General features: G+C 32.2%; 1 long non-coding RNA gene across 1 annotated transcript; it reads left to right on the top strand.

Moving 5' to 3' along the window:
- Positions 1-236: 236 nt before the first annotated feature.
- Positions 237-7701, top strand: LOC141483965 (uncharacterized). Its single transcript, XR_012466391.1, has 2 exons — positions 237-702; positions 2924-7701. It is a non-coding gene; the product is annotated as an uncharacterized lncRNA (long non-coding RNA).
- Positions 7702-21057: the final 13356 nt, after the last annotated feature.

The following is a 21057-nucleotide window of genomic DNA, read 5'->3' on the forward strand; positions in this document are numbered from 1 at the left end:
TTCTCACGCACTTTCAGTGGTCTTGAGGTTTCACCAATGTAACTTTTACCACAAGAACAAGGTATTTCATAAATACAATTTTTTGTTTTTTCTTCAGTGTTGTTGGGTTTTGAATGTGTAAGTATAGATCTCAGTGTATTTTTTGTTTGTCAGACGGTGAACATCGGGTGTATTACATCGAATGTTTCAGTTGTCAATCAACAACATTGATATAATTTCATATTTCAAAACTTCTTTGACATCTGTCGAAGAAGTAAAGAAATAAGCTATCAAAAAAGGAATAACTGCGTATATATTCAAATTTTTTTATCCATTTCTGAAGACGGAGGCAGATTTTGGCCTCCGAAACGTAAAAGATAAGTATTACTTCTTAATATTTTTTTTTGATAGGCAAAATTGTTAAATACGACAAGTTACTGATGAATAGAAGATTTTTCTTTGTGAAAAATACTTTGATTTCTACGCAGTAACTTATCGGGGTAAACTAAAAAGTTTGCCCTTCTACACTTGTATAAAGTTCTTCATTATAATTTTTATATTTTTCCAGATTGTGGAAGGTAACAATTACCCAAAAAAGGTCGATAAAAAACTGATTTTTTCCTCCACAAAAAATGACTTTCGTTGAATATCTATGAGGTTGTTTGCAAATGGTGGAAACATTATCTCATGTATGTACAAAAACATTCAGGTGGATTTGAACAGGTATTAAATTGATTTTTTTCAAAAATTATCATTCATGAATATCAAATTCAATACTTGAAATAAAAGTTATTCTTGGAATTTTTGAGACGCAGAACAGGAATAAAGAGATTATTCAAAATTGAAGTTTATGGATTATAATTTTTTTTTCGACGTCAAATTACTAGTGGTGCCAAAAGATTCAGTTGAGGAAAGTCAAAAATCGATATTATACAACAATATTATGAAATGTTTTCATAAAACATCCAATGAAAATGAAATTGACATGTGTCCTTATTCTTTACGATTACTTTGAAGTGTTGGTAATTTTATTGTATTACTCTGATCCATATGCGACAGGTAAGAACAGATTATTGATATCAGTTTTTTCAAGCATGAAGGTGATTGGGAGGTGAAGGCCATCTCTGAAAAGAGTCTTGTATATTTATTATGTTCCGTTGCTAATGTTTATGTGCCAATGAACGTTATTATCATTAACGTGATTACTCAAAGCGCATCTTTCTGGTCTCAATCTACAATAATTTTCATGAAAAGTTACTCTTTGATAAGCTTGTTGTTTGTCCAATATATTCTTCATTGCAATTGCATCATGATATACAATACATTGGGTCTGAACGTTGAAGTTTTGAAGTTTTATCTTTTGAATTTCACTAGTTCGGACTTCCATTGTCTATTATATAAAATGATTTGAAATCCCTGGAACAAGTAAAAAAGAATAAAAAAAAATTAATTATTAATTATTCTTTTTTACTTGTTTCAGGGATTTCAAATCATTTTATATAATAGACAATGGAAGTCCGAACTAGTGAAATTCATCACGAAACATTGTCAATCACCTTCAAACAAACGTTTTATCTTTTATTTTGGCAGATATAAGTCTAATAGTGAAAACTGTTTTATCAACGATTAAGAAATTCCTAAACAGTTTAGAAATTCTGGCAATTATTGAGATATACATTACTTGAAAGCTATACCACATCGAGAGTCACCAATACATTACCATTCGTAAGTTGCGTATTGTCAAAAATATTTGAAATTTCGAAAGAGTATTTGATATAGTATTCATCAGTAGTAGTAATGATTATTATTCATATCAATATCATATCAAAGATTCTTTCAAAATCTCATGTAGGTACTTTCAACAATATGCATCTTTCGAATGGATATTAACTGGCGAGTCTCGATGTCGTATCGCTTTTCAGTAATGTATATTTTGATAATTGTTTCACAACAACTGATAAACTGGAATGATGTTTTCTGTTCTGCAATAGTGAAAAAAACTTCTTTGAAGTGGTGACTCTTTCATTCAATAATATTGGTTTTTCTTTCGAAAACAAACTTCACAAACAAACTTTTGGATCACCTATGGGTTCAAAAATAAGTCCCATTCTAGCAGCACATGTGATGGATTACTTTTAGACCTTATACTAGAATTTTTTTACAATCATTTTGATTGAGAAATATGTTGATGACATCATCTTTGCTCTGCCAGGTCGATGCACTGAAGAGATGATGAGAATCTTCACCAAAACAAAAGATAACACTCCAAAACTTCTACTATATTTATTGTATATCATGCTTCATTTGCGATGAAGGATTTATTGGACAAACGACAAGATTATTTACTGGAAGATAGAATAACTTCTCATGAACGTGATTGTAGAATAACACCAGAAAGATGTATTTTGAGTTATCACGTAACTGGAGAATGTCATTTCATGAACTTCACTGCCACCAAAATATTAGTAACTGAGCATAATGAATGCAAAAGACTCGTTTCATAGATGGCTCCACCCAATAACCTCAATGCTTGAATAGGAAAACTAGTATCAATTATCTTAGTGAAATATATTCTTACCTATTGCATATGGATTAAGGTAATTACGATCATAATTATATTTTTGAATTTTCTAAACATAACCATAACCATTATTACGTCTTTGACCAAGGCGTAATAATGACCAAATTCAACGCCAGAACCACAGTGAACAATGACTGCATCAATATTATAATAGTGATCTGCTAGGTTGAAATGTTCATTTATTTCGAATCTTCCAAAGAGTTTCTTGCTTTCGTTAGTGGTTGAGTCTTGTTTGAAGATCATCAGTGTTATTATTAGAATGACTGGTGCCTCAACTATACTTGTTTCCTCATAACAGTCAGTTAGTTTGGCGCATGTTTGGCAATACAGTCGATCATCACCTGTTAAAAATTCCATTTTCAGATGAATTAACAATACGCTTTGCACGGACTGGTTATCAGTCGTATTGGGAAAAGCTAGATGACGATCCAGAAATTCACATAAGTTTTCGACGAAACGAACTGGTTTAAGTTTGACGATAGTCGTGTCACGAAGTGTTCTGGCGATGCATTGAATTTCTTGGAGCCTCTGGAGACACCCTACATTTTGTTTTATAAGAGACAGGACATTGTAAAATCAAGATCTTTAGATGATGTGGTGCTGCAGGTTTTTCCGGGTTTCCCTGCAGCTGAAAAAGCAAATGCGCTACTGGAATCAATGAAGTCGCCCCGGAGCGCCAATTAATTTTCATTGTTGTTTTTATTTTATTTTTATCGTTGTTTTAATGGAAAATAAATTATTTAAGTAACTGAATTTATAATATATTTGAAATATATTTTGAAGGTTAGTACAAATATTATTCAAATTCAAGAATTACACTTCATATTGTAAATCTGTATATAATGAAATTAACAAATCTTCAAAGTTAACAGAAAAGTATTAGGACACCTGTCAATTTATTTTCCATTGGGTGTTACATGAATACATTTCAACTCGGTGTTCTATGATACTATAATCCATAAACTTCAATTTCGAAGATTATCGTTATTTCGTTACTGCATCGCAAAATTTCAACAATAACAACTTTTATTTTCAGTACTGACTGTAATATTGATGAATGAATATTTTCCAAAAAGAATAAGCTGTTACCAAAATTTCATTTGTGAAATTTACCTATTTTTGTGCATATGGAGCACATTTATAGTTTCTTAACTTTCGCAGTCAACTTTATGTTCAGAAGGAACTCTTTTAGGGAACATTTTTCTAATTTTTTATAGGCAACTCAACTTCAATAACTTCACAAACCGAACAGTGCAAACCATCTCTAGTGAATTATTTCAAAAAGTTATATAATTTCAAACATTCATTGCATTTTCCATCCTCATAATGTGATAAGAAACAATTATATTTCTTTAACATGCGAAATGAACTAGCAAGGAAAAAAGTATACTTTCTGAAGAAACATGGATCCAACACTAATTTTGTTTAAACTTTTTCAATGAAAGAAGTTAGTATTCACAGTTACATTGAGTTCTCAATTTGTCTTTTCTTTACCCAAATACAGAATAATGAAAGCTTTGAATTTTTAATTTAAATGATATTGAATGGGAAAGTTTGTATTGTTCTTTGCCGTCTGAAGCAAAAGAAAATGACGGTTTGTTTATTCTGAAAACATTCATTTATAATTCAGTACAGGGAACCATCACTTCGCTTCATTTTCTGACAAAGATAATGAAGATTTATAATTTCTTCAGTATTTGGATATTGGGCACAACTGTGCATATAAAATGTCATTTTGAATTAGTCCACGGTTCAAGGCAATCAGTTTGAACAATGATTCATCTCAAAATATTGAGAAACTTCAGATTATATTACAATTCGTCAGCAAGTTGTTAAAAATTTCAACGATGGTTCAAAAACTTCGAATTCAAAAAAGGATATCGCTTATGTGATTGCAAAATGTTGAAGGTGAAAATTGAACACTTTGGAAGAAAGTCAGTATAATTTCATATTTCATTTCATTGAAACCGAAAATGGAAATATGACAATATATCAATGAATCAGAATATAATCCGTTTTTGGTGAGAAATGCACCAATTTTCAAATACTACGTTTTGTTCTACCAGTAGCAACACAAAATTATGCAAAGTTTTCAAAATTAAACGAGTTTACTGAAGATGATTCGACTCTGAAGATCAACGATGAACATAATTGGTATATTGGATCATTCAATAGAAAATCATACATTGTGACAAGTAGATTGGGAACCTTTCGCAGACCAGTAAACTAACCTAATAGACAAATTGAGACAATGGCGTCAAGTCACAAAACTCTTCGAAATAAACTCTTCATTACAACTTGTGTACGTGATAAATTTTCTATTCACATACAACCAACCTTCACCTGAATATTCATTGTTTAGCGATACAGAAAAAATGCAATACTGTATTTTGAATTCGTTTTCAGAAACAAAAGTTCATTCTATTTTCAACTTGACCGTATCTACAAAATGTAACATCTATTGAATCAACAACACCCCCGTAACACAATGATGGAAATATCATACTGATAGATCATCTTGCACACAATTATTGTTCATTTATAACTTCATCTAGGTTGATGAAACAGTTTTTTGTTCAAACAACTCGTACATTTTCAATGAACTGAATCAGTATTCCTTCAAAAAACACCCTTCAGTGTTGCTTATCTAGCATATTAACAATGAAAATGTATTGTATTTTTATAAAATAGTTAAACGAATAGTTTACTTGATGGTACACAGTGAATCAGTTTTCAAATTTGGAATATTTTTTCTTATTCATCATCAAAAATCAATTCGCTCCACTGAAGAGTATCAAATCTGATTATTCAAAAAAATACTAGATCACTAATGAGGAAAATATTTCAAAATTTGTAGCCGACTCATTGACGAAACATAAATTATGAATATCTGAAGTTATTTTCGGATCCTCAATATAATAAGATATTGTTTCAAAAATATATTCGTATGGGGCCATGTTACTCTGTATACTCTTGAACAAGAAGAACAATTTCATTCATTTTATCATGTAGAGATCACTAATGTCTTCATAATATTAGGTACGATTCAACGAATTTATGCGAACATTCGGAGAAAGCGGTGAAATTATTTTTTTATTTAGTTTTTGCATGATGTAAAACTAATAATAGTTTCAGGGAAATGGCTAATCATTATTCAGTTCCACTTGATAAAAGAAATAATTTTAATTCAAAACGACTATAACAAATATCTGAGAGTTGGTTTCATTGAAAGTATCTAGACACGTTCATTTGACAGAAACATCTTCCTGTATAATTGTAGATTATATTTTCCACAGATGAATGGTGTATCATTGACTATTGACTCACCCCGTTCCTTTTTCGTAACCTATTCATTCAGTTAATAACTCAACTTTGATGGATGAATTTTTTTTTCATTCACATAAAAAGTGAGGTTAGTTAATTTTTGCAGCTCTCTCAAGAATTTTGAAGAATCACGAGAAAGTAGGAGATTGGTATTTTGAATCGATTCAATATAGTCCTGAACACTTTTTCGTTTATTTTCGGTTAGTGTTGATTTTGGGTCAGGTTATCAGAATATCTCCCTCTCTCTTTCTCTCCCTCTTCATGCTTTACTCAATACGGAATTTGAACAGGCTACGTTCTCGTGTGCGATACGAAGCTCCGCAATCAACTCTCATGTATATAATATATTTGGCATTAGACATGAAACATGTAAATACTCGTAGATTGTTGCATTTGACATAATATACTGATTTTTCCGAATTTGAGTCTACACGGGTGGATTTCCAAAATTCAAGTTGAAGTAGATTTTATAGTTCGAAAAACATCTAAGTTTATCCTATTGAATTCTGATGAATGCCATCACACTTTTCTGATTTCAAAGAGACCACTGTTAGTCGATTATTGTATTTCTCAGCTATGTGGATTCCCTCAGCAATTAGTTTCATATCATCTAGTATGACTTGGTACATTTTGTACGATGTTGCGAAAATATTAATATGAATTATTTTATGTAGTATCCGTCTTTCACAAATATGAATATAATCATTTATTCGGTGAAAGAAAAAATTGATGATTATTACTGGAGTTCTATCCCAACAGCAAACCGTTATTTTTAACATCTCGACACGTGTTTCAATCACCAAGTGATGATTTTCAACGGTTTCAATATTTTCTTCGAAGATGATCACTCGTTGATTGAAACACGTGTGGAGGTTAAAAAATAACGGTTTGGTGTTGGGTGAAAAAATCGATGCCAGTATGGGAGAAGGTGGTTCATCTAGTATTCTGAAATGTAATAAAAGTACATATACTATATTGTGTAACAATCCTGTGAATGATATGTGCATCAATTCGATAATGAATATTTGGAGTACAAACTGAAAAAGAAAAAGTGTTTTTGTATAATTCGACGTATATTTTAAAATATTTGTTTCGAAAGTATTTTTTCATTCGTGTAATTCAATGTTTATATAGAGGTTGTTGTTTCGAGAGGGCTTTTATTTCCAGTCTGTATCTGAAAGCTACTTCTTCGCATGATCTACATCTTTGTGAAGATTTCATTTTAAAATCAATTGATTTCTTTTTTACTTTCGAAATATCTCGCATTTTTCTGTATAAATAAGTAGAAAGTCAAAACCTTTGCCAAAAATTAGTCTCTTCTGAAAATATACCGTTTTCAATTCATACAAAAATTCCAAATCAATTATTTTATGCTAACATGTTGAAATATTTGTATTAGCAGAAAATGCTGGGTTACGAGTGAAATGGAGAATGTTTGTACTTTTACTTTTCATTTCAGTGATTTGATGAATTATTTTCTTTCATATTTGGTATTGGCGAAATGTAAAATTCTTCTCACTAGATGGAGTTTCCATTTGGTATTTGAAATAATTGAATTAATTCGACAATACAACTCATATACCAACCGTTTCTTCTTTATGAACTCTAATTCGGAAAAACCTCAATCTGGAAATCATATTTTATAATGAGCCATAAGACATCATGACCAGATGGAACCGATTCAATGGATTTTCCAGAAATAATTCGGTATTTTGTTTTTGAAGATCTTATGTAAGTGTTACTCAGCCTTCGCCTGTAGCTAATTACTGATGTACAGTTTTTTTAATGATTATGAATTATAATGAGATTATTACTTATATTTCGTTTTTATTCGTCACATTTCCAAATTTCAAATTTATTATTGTTTACTGGGTAATCAAATGATTGAAAGTATTTCACCTGACTAACCTCACATTTGATTAAAGATAAACGGATATCGTTCAAGTATTTACTTTTCATTTGTGTAGATTTCAAATATGCATTGTGATTAAATTATGAATCAAGAAAAGTGGTTCTTCAATGCATCAATGTTCCAGTTAAGTATTAAGTAGCTATTTCAAGCTATTGCTATGTAGTGAAACTTACTACTATAGATTTTTAGCCAGTATCGCCCAAGTTCATCAGGAATAGATAGAAATTTATATTGTTAGTGTGAAGATGCACAGCCATGTGATAAGAATGGAAAACTGGACTGATGAAGTGAGTACATATATAATTGTATTATTTTTCTTTTCATTCTTGTGATTTTCACATAAAATATGTCAACACGTTTGGTAAAATTATAAAAATGTCAATAAATTCAGGTCTAAGCTACAAAAGGAATCTGATTTTAGAGGTAAATTTCCTCATGCTTGGGATCAATTGATGGTAAACATGTTGTCATGGTGTCACCGATGCACAGTGGGTCTGACTATTTTAATTATGAGCATTAGTGGATCGCAATTATTGTTTTATGTTCTGCGATATAGGCAGCAATGGTGGAATCAACGACGGTGGTGTATTCCGAGATTGTGTTTCATTTGAAAAACTTCAGACAAATTCTATACATTTACCGCAACCTGAACCACTTTCTGATGTTTACGTAAATTTGCCTCACGTTTTTTTTTGCTGACAATGCATTTTCATTGCACACCAACATTATGAAAACTTTTCCCGGACACCACCCCCAATAAACTATGCAACGAAACTTTAATCGTAAACTTTTTTTGTTCGTATTGTTGTGGAAAACGCAGCTTGGTTTCGAGTACCTGAAAACCTATATCTCTAAAACCAAACGAAGCTTCAAGAGTCGTAATGGCATGTGCTTTATTACATAACTTTTCAAGAAAAAGTTCAAACTCGCAGTCAATTCACACCCCATCGGGCTACACTGACACAATCGTCAACGGAGGAATAACAAATCCTGGAACTGGGAGAAAAGACATTGAAGAAGGCGAAGGCGCTTTCAGGTCAATGAAGAGTATTTCATGACATTTAGCTTCAACAGCAATCCAGATTAGGAATAAATTCACAGAACATTTCAGGGCCATGAATAATTTATAAGGTGTCGATAACATAAAATGGGTACTTCCTCGTGATCCCCCTCCCCTTAGGCACAGAGCAAGGGGGAGCCAGAGGAAGTACCCCTTGGCGTTTTCAAATACATTTATATGTATTTTGTTTTGATTACTTGATTACTTTGTAAAATGAAACAACATACTCTGTATTTATGTCTTTCATTTATTTGTTTCTTCAAGTAATTAACATGGCTTTCATAATTTTTTTCATTCTCTAATTATCTGTATTTCACCGGACTCTGTGATTACTATTCCTGAGGCACGGGTTGACCGTGGTAATTCTAGGAAATTTTCTTGGAGAGTTTGAACTAAACTGATCTGGAAATAGACTATTTGTATCGTGAGGTGGAGGCGACTAGTATTTTGGAGGATTTGGCGATGTGCTGAATGCTTGATGGTGTGGAGACAGAGATGTGGAGTGGCCTGGAGGCGACTGGTACATCGGAGAATTTGGTGATGGGCTAATTGGTGTGGAGACAGGGTTGTAGAAAACTGGTTGACTGCAGACTGCTGCTAAAGTCGATCTGCTATATATACACGAAACACTAAATTGAGAATATATAATAGTGAAACACTCCTTTGATAACTTGGTTTAGGCTTTTACGGCAGAGATTTTCAGTGTTACTATCTCCATTCGGGTTTGACGGCCGTCGTAGTTTGGACCTGTATCCTAAAGTTTCGTCAGCACGAGTGGTTGGCTTCTACAGAAGTTTATCATTGCATCTATTTATATTCATGTTTAAAGCAAGAATTCAACAATATCTACTGACAATGACATACAAAATATAATCACTATTGATATATACAAGTGATTTGGAATAGAAGAGATATTAAACAGTAGATGAGCTATAGGGATTCTGGAACGGAAGTGACTTATCACTGCCTGTCAGTATTTGTTCATGTATATGGCTCAATTAACGGTGGCGTTATTGCTGTTTTAGGGATGACGATTCGAGTGTGCTCATGAGAGCAATAATATTAGATGTACAGGAGTATAGCGTGTTGTTTCAAAACACATCAATCAAATAGTATACAAGGTATACGCAGCGTTGAAAAAAAACATAGCTGCCTGCGTTAAAAAAAAAACATGAGTGCCATTGCGGTATACATGTTGTGTAAAGCGTTAAAGGAAAAAATCATGACTGCCACCGTTGGAGAAAAAACATGTCCGCTATGGAGGTATACAGGATGTCTTTGCAACGTTGAAAAAAAAATGTCATGGGGATATACAGGGTGTGCGGCGTTGAAGAAAAAAACATGGCTGCCAGCGTTAAAGAATAAAAAACATGGCTGCCACCGTTAAAGACTAAAACATATCTGCTATGTAGTTATACAGGGTGTGTTTACTGCGTTAAAGAAAAGATTCCATTACGGTATACATGTTGTGGGCAGCGTTATAGAACAAAACATCACGGCCAACGTAATAAAAAACATGGGTGTAGGAGAAAAAACATGGCTGCTATGGAGGTATACAGGTTGTGTTTGCAGCGTTGAAGAAAAGTTGCCATGGAGGTATACGGGGTGAGTGGTGTTAAAGAAAAAATAATGACTGCCAACGTTAAAGAAAAAAACATAGTTGCTATGCAGCTGTGTTTGCAATGTTGAAGAAAAGTTGCCATGGGGGTGTACAGGGTGTGCATCTGCTAACGTGTTAGAGAGTTCCGAGAGAGATATAATGAAACACTTCTTCAAGAAATCTTATGCGATACAAGTTTCAAGTGGATGAATCTTGAGTTCAAGAATTTGATTCAAATTAAATATTTTTGAAGGGCAAAATTATACAGGGTAGCGTTAGATGAAGATAAGATAAAGATTAGGCATAAAATTTTCAATTTGAAAGACAGATATAAAATACTAACTTTCAAAAAATAATGTCAGAGGTGGCTCAAAAAATGACTCTAGATGAAATAAAACACACAATAACAGATTTTTGGAATGGAAATAAATGTGTGTATGAATACTCACACAGAATCATTTCCAGCCTCGATATACAGGATACCATGTGGGTTGCTGCGTTTCTTGTATATATTTTCAAAACAGGAATTTGATTGAGATCCTTTTGGGAATTTCATTCGTCATGCAACCGAATGCTGTAAAAATAAAAAACGCAGTGAAATTTTTGGAAATCAGAAATTTACGTTTCACGAAGTTGTGAAAATTAAGTTGATATGCACCCCGCGATAAATAACCTGAAAATATCGATGAACGGAAGAGATATATACTTGAATACTGAACGATTACGAAGATGAATCAAGATAGCAAAAAAATCGTTTCGAGTTGAGGTAACATATAATTATTGAAACTCTTCTTTCATGTACCTGATGTTCTGTTCAAAACAACGAACAATCCATAAATCTTTAAGTAGAAAAAGAAAGATTATGTCACGATATTTAAAAAACATGATACAAATTGAGCAATCAATTATCTAATCGATGTTGCTATCACGATCGTCAGATCGAAAGAGAGAGTCAGCCCTTTTCCCTTCGAGAAAAATCAAATTCGCTCATATGTATTTTATTAATGTCTGATGGCCCAAACTCGACATTGCGTTCTGTAAAGTATTGTAGATTTATCGGTTCAGCTATCCTCCAACAGATGTTCTCATTTGTATGGAATCATTCTTATTGATTCACAGAAGGAATCCAAATGTTTTTACACTTTACCATTAGATAATGGGCTCATATAAATGATGAAACGTTTGATATTTGAAATAAACATACTTTTCTTCTTAATATAGCAATAAGTTCTTTGGAGGAGTCATTCTCTATCATAACCTCAACTGTCATACCTCTCCCCTCACCCCTTGGTCACTATCACCCAAACAATTTGAATGAAGAAAGTAGTAAGTGTGACACATTATTGAAAAGGTAATTTCATAAGGAATATGACCATGGCAATTTCCGCTACATAACTTTCCAGTATGGCGCCTTCTTGCTGGAAAAAACTGTACCGTATTACAAATCATGATACTTTATTTGCAAGCTAATTTAACAATAATTATGTGTAATGCATTATGGAATTTTTCTAAAAGAATAAACTTGAATGAAGTGAAAAGAAAAACTTGTGTCTAAATACCTCTGGTAAATTTTGTTTATACGACCGGTTTCGGGTTTGACCCCATTATCAAGTACTTATGATGTACTGTTTGGAACCTTTGGTGTAGTAATGAATATTACTGGAGCTTTTTTCTCAACACCAAATCATTATTTTTACACCTTGACACGTGTTTCGATCACCAAGTGATCATCTTCAAGAGAAAGATAAAACTAGAAACTTCTCAAAACTAAAGCTATTTATGCTATTCAGGTACACCATACAGGTAGGTAATCAGTAATAGCACCCATACAAGTGTACCACCCTGAATTGATTTTACAATTGGCCTTTCTGATATTTTACAATAAATCCTTATGTATGTTTGAATGTTACAGCTATATATAGAACAATTTTCAGCTATATAAAGTTATTTTCACAATATTGCCTATCTAAATATATTCACAATGTGTCTTTTTGTAGTAATCAGTAAACCCAACAATATTATTTCAACAAGCTATATAGTATGATATTTGGTACTGGTCCGTTATCGTTGTCATGTATTGTATTTCTTTGTCAAAATATTATACCACCATGTAAACAAAGTAAATCACAGCAGCCTTGGCGAAAGCAAAAACTAATAGTTTTTTTTATGGAATTGACTTGAGAACTGAAATAAAGACAGTCTATGAGAAATCGTCGTTTCATTTAGATATATGACATGGCGCAGTCGGAAATAAATTGAAATTAAAGTTGAAAATTAATTAGATAATTGAAAGTAGAAACGAGATGGGTGAATACAGAGGAATTGCACCTATGAATTTCTCCGGTAATTTATCGGAAAATTGGAAGCCGTGGCGACAGAAATTCGAAAACCACCTTGTGGCTACAGAGGTTAACAAAAAGGACGAAAAAGTACAGATTGCCCAACTTCTTCACTATATTGGAGAAGAAGGAATGTCAATATATAATACCTTCACATTTGCAAGTGAAAGTGAGAAAAATAAATTGGACAATGTTGTAAAAAATTTCGAAAATCATTTTTTACCGAAAAAAAACCTATCTTATGAAAGATTCAAGTTTTTCTCGAAGAAACAACAATCTGGTGAGACGATAGAACAGTTTGTGACTGACCTGAAAAATAAAGCCCGTTCGTGTGAATTCGATAAATTAAAAGATAGCCTCATCAAGGATATGATGATATGTGGTTTGCAGAATCAGATGCTCAAAGAAAAACTACTACAGGAAGATGAAAAAGACTTGGACGGAGCTATAAAAATTTGTTTAGCAGTAGAAAAATCGAGAGAGCAGTCAACCATGATGTCTAGTTCCAGAGTAGGTCACAGAGAATCCAGTCTGGAAATTGAAACTGTTTATAAAGGACATAATCCGGAAACCTCTTCAAGGCGTCAACAAAATGGCCGGAGCCAGCAGCAAAGCAGTCGGCAGAGTGCGCAACAACAAAGTGAGTGTGGTTCGCGCTTTAATTCAAATTCGGTTGCAAGGTTTAGAGGTCAGATGTCAAATACGTTAGGAGAAAACAGTGGAATTTGCTATAAGTGCGGAAAGCGACATGGTAAAAATCAGTGCCCAGCTTTTGGAAAAAAGTGTCTAGTGTGTGGTTACAATAATCACTTCGCAAAAATGTGCAAAAAGAAGAGTATATACGAGGTCAACAGAGATGGAAATCCGTCTGACGAGGATGCTGACAACGATAATTATGTTTTCGTTTTGGTATTGAAAACAGTCCTGAAAACAATGACAGCTCTTGGTATGTGACACTTTGTCTTAATAATAAAACTAATGTAAAATTTAAAATGGATACAGGAGCACAAGCTAATTCAATTTCAATAGATAAGTTGAAACTATTGAATTTACATCAGAATTTCATAATAGACTCGAATGTAAGATTAAGATCATACACAAACAATTTTTTACCAGTACTAGGAAAATGTTATCTCAACTGTCGACATAAGAATTTCAATTGTATATTAGAATTTTTTGTTGTAGAGAAAAATTTACAATGTATATTAGGCATTGACGCCTGCCAGAAATTAAATTTAATCAAACGTGTAGATGTAACTGAACAAATTGATATTAATAATTATCATAATTTTATTGAGAAAAACAAAGATCTCTTTACGGGATTAGGATGTTTGAAAAGTAATTATAAAATTCAATTAAAAGGGAACGTTACTCCAGTTGTTCATGCAACACGAAAAATTCCAATACCTTTATATAAGCCATTTAAACAAACTTTAGCCGAACTTGAGAAGGCAAAAATAATATAAAAGGTAGAGGAACCTACTGACTGGGTGAACTCTATTGTAATTATCAGAAAAAATGATAGTACATTGAGAATTTGCTTAGATCCTCGTGATTTGAATTTGGCTATCAAACGTGAACATTTTCAGTTACCATCGATTGAGCAAATTACTTCAAAATTATCAGGAGCTCAATACTTCAGCAAATTAGATGCCAATAGTGGATTCTGGCAGATTAGTTTGGATGAAGACAGTGCAAAGTTATGTACTTTCGGTACGCCTTTTGGACGTTATTGCTTTCTGAGAATGCCATACGGAATTCGATCTGCGATTTTTCACAAACGGTTCAAAAATATTTTTGATATGGAAGGTGTTGAACTCTATATAGATGACATTATAGTCTGGGGAAAAAATAAAACGGAGCATGATGAACGTTTGAGGCAAGTATTTGAAAAAGCTAGGTTAAATAATATAACATTCAATAAAAACAAATGTAAATTTGCTCTTACGGAAATAACTTTTATGGGACTTTTAATAACAAAAGATGGTTATTACCCATGTCCGGATAAAATTGAAACTATAAAAGAATGCCACAACTTAAAAATAAGAAAGAAGTGCAAAGATTCCTAGGAATGGTCACTTATGTTGGTCGATTTATACCAGATTTATCGAATTAAAATTCTCCTTTAAGAGATCTTATTAAAAAAGATGTTGTTTTTCAGTGGACTGAAAGGCATACAAAATCGTTTGAAGAATTGAAAAAAAAAATTGACTGAAAGACCTGTACTACAATACTATGATGTAAGTAAACCGGTGGTTCTTTCCGTAGATGCATTAAAGGAAGGTCTAGGAGCTACCTTATTACAAAACAATCTACATTGTGCATACGCATCTCAAGCCTTATCTGAAACTCAACAAAGATGGGCTCAAATTGAAAAAGAGTTGGCAGCAATTTTGTATGGTTGTGAGAAATATCACGAATATTTATATGGACGTAGTTTTGTTGTGGAAAGCGATCACCGTCCTTTACTTGGTATTTTAAAAAAAACATTATGTGCCTGTCCAGCTCGTCTCCGAAGAATGGTATTACAGCTACAGAAGTATGATTTTAAATTAATTTTCAAACCTGGTAAAGATTTGTTTGTGGCTGGTGCTTTGTCACGAGCCTGTGACAAAAATAAAAGACATAATCATAATTTTGTTGACAATAATATAGATGTTTGTGTTATTGATAATGCTTGTCAAATTACAGATAAAAATTTTTTTAGACTTGTTGAGTATACAACTGAGGATTATGAATCAAAGCTTTTAGATAAGTTCATAAAGAATGGTTGGCCAAGTACAATAAAGAAAGTGCCAGAAATAATTAAAGATTATTACAAATTTAGAAACGAAATTGTTGAAAGTAATGGTATTTTATTTAAAGGATCTAAAATTATTTTACCAAAAAAGCTGAGGAAAGAAATTATTCAGAAAATTCATTTAGGGCATTTTGGAGTTACAAAATGTAAAAATCGTGCGAAACAATCTTTTCTTGGCCTGAATTGTAAAGTATGTCTCAAACACAGAGTGTCAAATCCAAAAGGAGAATTAGTGATGCATGACATTAAAACAATTCCATGGTATAAAATTGGGTGTGACATTTTGTATTTGGGAAGTGAAATGTATTTACTTGTAGTAGATTATTATACCAAATGGGTTGAGGTTATACCATTAGATGAAAACGCTCACTCTCTTACCATTCTTAAAAATCTGAAAAGTTTATTCGCAAGACTAGGTATTCCTGTTATATTAATTTCTGATGGTGGCCCTCAATTCAATTCAAGTCACTTTCGGGAATCTGCTGAAAAGTGGGATTTCAATAACATTATGTCCAGCCCTCGATATCCTCAGTCAAATGGGATGATGGAAAGAGCAAAACAAACTTTGAAAAAAATGTTGGTAAAAGCTATTGAAGATAGGAGGGAGATATGGTTGGTTTTGTTGATGTATCGAAACACTCCCATGGAAAATGGCTTTACACCATCTCAACTGATGATGTCTCGTAATTTAAGAGATACATTACCAAGCACTGAACATAATTTGAAACCACAAAAGATCAATTTTGAAAATTACAATAAGAACAGCAAAGACAAAAGCAAAAACAATACTATGATCGTTCTTGTAAAAATTTAAGACCTTTGAAAATAAATAGTAAAGTTAGATATCAAACTCATTTAGGATCAAAATGGTCGTTTAGTAAAATAACAAACAAACCTAGAGAACGCTCATACGGTATAGAAAAAAATGATGGAACAAATATCGTTAGAAATAGAAGATTCATTGAAATTTTGCCAAGTCAAAATGATCCACCACCTGACAATAATGATATCGATATAACTGATCAAGATGAGTTTGAATCTTCATCTTTGTCTAATAATAGTAGTTACTGCTACTCTAATTCAGAAGCAACATCATCTGGTAGACCAGTTAAAAAGCCAGACAGGCTAATGTATTTTTGAAAATGTTAATTTCGTTATTTTTATAAAATTTTAATTTAATTGTTTTTTTTTTAAAAAAAAGGGAGATGTCACGTATTGTATTTGTTGGTCAAAATATTATACCACCATGTAAACAAAGTAAATCATAGCAGCCTTGGCGAAAGCAAAAACTAATAGTTTTTTTATATAATTGACTTGAGAACTGAAATAAAGACAGTCTATGAGAAATCGTCGTTTCATTTAGATATATGACAATCGTTATTAAAAATATTATCATGTTTACTCATTTCTACACTTTCATAGGCATCTAGTTGCCTGTTGTTGTTAACTTGTCTAACTAATCTTAAAGAACTGAAGTCTATGGAATGGTTTTGTTGCAAAATATGATGGGCGACTGCTGATTTTTCAGGTCTTATGTATATCGATCGATCAAGCAATCAGCATCATCATTTTCGTTATCAATTGATGGCCTTGTACTGTTAAAGCAGGTTTCACCTTTACAATTTTCGCATAAAGATGAGTATGGAAGTCCAGCCCTTTTGCACCCACATCGATTAGTACACTCTTTTATGTAGGAACAATAGAGCAGTTTAAGCAACTCATCAGGTGCGTATGTTTCCGTTGTTTTCGTTGACAGATACATTGTTTCGGATTTAATCCAACCCCAATCTTCCATATTCAAATTAAAACTAACCAGCCAAAAGTGAACTTAGTAATACTTCCTTGATGAGTGTTAATAGGCTGCTGTTGATGTTGCAGGTGAAGTTACTAATTGATTGCTTTTTTAGATTTATCAATGGTGCTTAAAAATCGGAAAACGCATCACTCGCTCAAAGTTAAAATTTGTAACAAATTGACCATATATGGCCAACATGATTTGTTTTGCGACAATTTCAGTATCTTCAAAATATGCATCAGGATTGAAGGAGAATTCCACGTATTGCATCAGCTGCTCATTATCAATAATTATATCAACAATCTTGCCGTCAACGGCGCTCGTTGTAAGAAAGGTAATTGAGGGGACTCATTGAATTGAAATTAGCGTAATGACTGATAGCTTAAATAATGCGAATATGGTTTTAATTGATTTCTAATATCTTAACTACTGAAAATGCAAGTCATGGAAACTTCTCAATTGAACAATCGTCGTGTAATGATTTTTTTCATAAACAATAGACAAAAATCAAATGAAAAATAGAGCTAGAACTCAATTGATAACCTGAAATCGTTGTTGAATAAATTATAAACAGAAAGACATTATTCTTATATCTGCAATAGTTTATGAGTCATTATAATTTTAAAAACAAAAAAGAGGATGAGACAGAAAGTTTCAAGACATAATAATATTCAGCTATATAAATGATTCAAAAAAAGTGGAAAAACATACATGGCTACTTTTATTACATAATTGAGTATTTAAAAACATTTTAAAAAAATTTCGCAAAAAACGATTGTTGATACATAAACGCATTTTTCAGCGACAAATTAATTTTTATAAGGAACCGTTTTTTTAAATCATTATTTCCACCGATATGTATATTACGAAAAGAAAAGTTTAGATTCACTCATAAACAATGTATTTATTTATAACAATGTCCTCATCAGTACCAATGAAAATTCGAAAAGAAATACTTTATATAGCTTTTAACCGTTCGAAACAATCAAGATTTACGAAAGAATAATTATTTATTTACTCTCTCAATGTTTGAATTTCAATTGTTAATAAACAAGTGGAAAATCCAAATTTTGTTATCATTGCAACGGCGATCTATCCATTAGTTTATTGAGAATCGAGAGTTCTACCTTAATTGAACATTTTCGTTGCTTAAGAGAAGAAAATAAAAACCTCACCCCAGACCAATTGGTAAAATACGCTATACTGAGCTATAATAACTTTATATATACTGTAACCAAATTCACTCCATTTGAAGTTATCAAAGGACATATTGACAATTCTAACCCTTCCGAATTATATCGAACTATGTTCAAAATCACAAAGATGTTAGCAAAAATATGTACGAAAATATACAAAGAGCAAATCAAACAACTAAAGAAAAATTAATAACTAGAGCAAAAGAAAAAAGGTCAAACGCCCCACAATATACGGGTCGTAAAACAGTTTATATAAAAACTAAACCCCTAAACAAAAATTTACCAAAATTCAAAAAGGTTACCATCGATCATAAAACTGAAGTTCGTGAAGATGTTTTTTCTATAGATGTTGAACTGAAATTTATCATTGCGTTTTGTAATGGTGAGATCCAGGAAGTTAATGCTGTTGTTTTGTTCTATTTTGTTTTGTTCTCACGGTCGAAATAGAACAAACCAACAGCATTAACTTCCTGGATGATGTCACTATTACAAAACGCGATGATAAATTTCAGTTCAACATCTATAGAAAAAACATCTTCACGGACTGTACAATACTGATGGATTCTTTCAGTCCATTATCACACAAATTAGCGGCCTTCAAATCTATTATACATAGAGCATTTATGATACCGTCATCAGAGGAGACTTTTCAAGAAGAAATTGAGATCATAAAGCAGATAACAACCATATTACCGCCAACTTAATTGAAAAACTGATCTCCAATAAGAACGATAGATTGATCATGAAGGAAATATACCTGAATCAGTAAGAACATGAAGAAGGTAAAAAATGTGCTAGCATTCAGGGAAACTCTCAGAAAATATAAAGAACTATTTTTCAAAACTCAACATGAGCACATCATTTTCTAATAAGAATAATTTAGGAAACATGTTATTTAACGCAAAACCTAAAAAGGATAAATAAAAAAATCGGGCATATACAGACTAGAATGTGGGGACTGCTTATACAGGGACAGCTTATACAGGTCAGACAGAAACTTCCACATAAGATACCGAGAACATGTATTATCAGATAAAAAATCAGACATATATGGACATCTAAAAGAAACAAACCATACAATGAATGAAGGAAACATGAAAATTCTTCATACATGTAACAAAGGAAGGGAGATGAATTCATTGGAAGCGTTGGAAATAAATAAATTGTACAAGGACTCCAAGTTCATAACGCTCAACGACCAACTAGATCTATGCAGCTCGCCCCTTTCGAATTTAGGAATTTTAGGATCCATCCAATAGTTGGTAATCGTGACATATTGTTATATTGGTAACGTGTTAGGTCAGGTACCTGTCCATACTATTTAAGACGTAAATTGACAATTTGTGGTGCACCCTGAAGAGGCATAAGCCTATAGCAGGGCCCTACACAAACACATACACTCACAAAAATTGTAACAAAACTGTAAATTTGTGAATATACGATTTTGATTGAATTTGTGGTAGTTACTTGAAAATGACCTTATGAGCCGAAACCGTTCGTAACGAATGAATAAACACAGTAAAAACTAGACAAATGTATTTTCTTTATTCTATACTAAACATGAATTTCTACAAAATAAATAAGTCGAATAAAAAACCCGGAAAATATTATTTCATAGATTTTTCTTATAATATAACTGAACAGGAAAAATATTCAAACAACCAACTCTATCGCGAATAGCTTCGAAGAATTGTGATCTAACTTTCTACTGAGAAAAATCACAAAAACACGAATGAACAATCCTGATGTATATTTTTACTTGCTAATCAGAACAAAAATTACGTCTTCGTGTGGCAATACTTTTGATAATGAGTTGCCCATCGTATCCACTTATATTATAGAAAACGATTAGAACCACAAATAAAGTTCTGTATAAGACGTTACATGCTTGATACATCAACTCCCTGTACGTCTTCGACAAGTTAGTCATTTATGGTCAGCCAATATATTTTTCATTTTGTTGTGAGGAGTATGGTTTTCCAGAGCGAACGGAAATTGTGTTGAGCATTTGAACTAGAAGAGAAGATTGTTACACAATTTTTTCACAATTTAACCGAGTTGAACCCAAAATATTTATACAAATGAAGAATTTTAATAATTATTTTGAAACGGTGCCTATTGAAATTGAATTCGGTTGTCTCTATCTCCCTTGATAATACAGTTTGATTAGAGATTCCAACTTCAATCAATGTAATTTTAATTTTTTGTGAATTTTTTGTAAGGCCTTCATTTCCCGTGATGGATTATGTATAACGAGGAAAGTGTCACGAAGTTCTATGTTGTGTTGTGTTTTTGGCTTCAAAGATGAATAAACAAAAAACCAATGATTCCATATAGTTGAAAAAGGCACTTCATAATAATAATAATAATGATAATAATCATAATAAATCTTTATTTTTGAGTTAAAAAGCATAAATGTATGAATACATTCCAACAGTACCTGGCAAAAACGTCATAATTACTATAAATTA

The sequence above is a fragment of the Leptinotarsa decemlineata genome, unplaced genomic scaffold (genome assembly GCF_025532065.1).
Source record: "Leptinotarsa decemlineata unplaced genomic scaffold, Ldec_3_MD MMD2_tig00004307_RagTag_RagTag, whole genome shotgun sequence".
In the NCBI taxonomy this organism is placed as follows: Eukaryota; Metazoa; Arthropoda; class Insecta; order Coleoptera; family Chrysomelidae; genus Leptinotarsa; species Leptinotarsa decemlineata.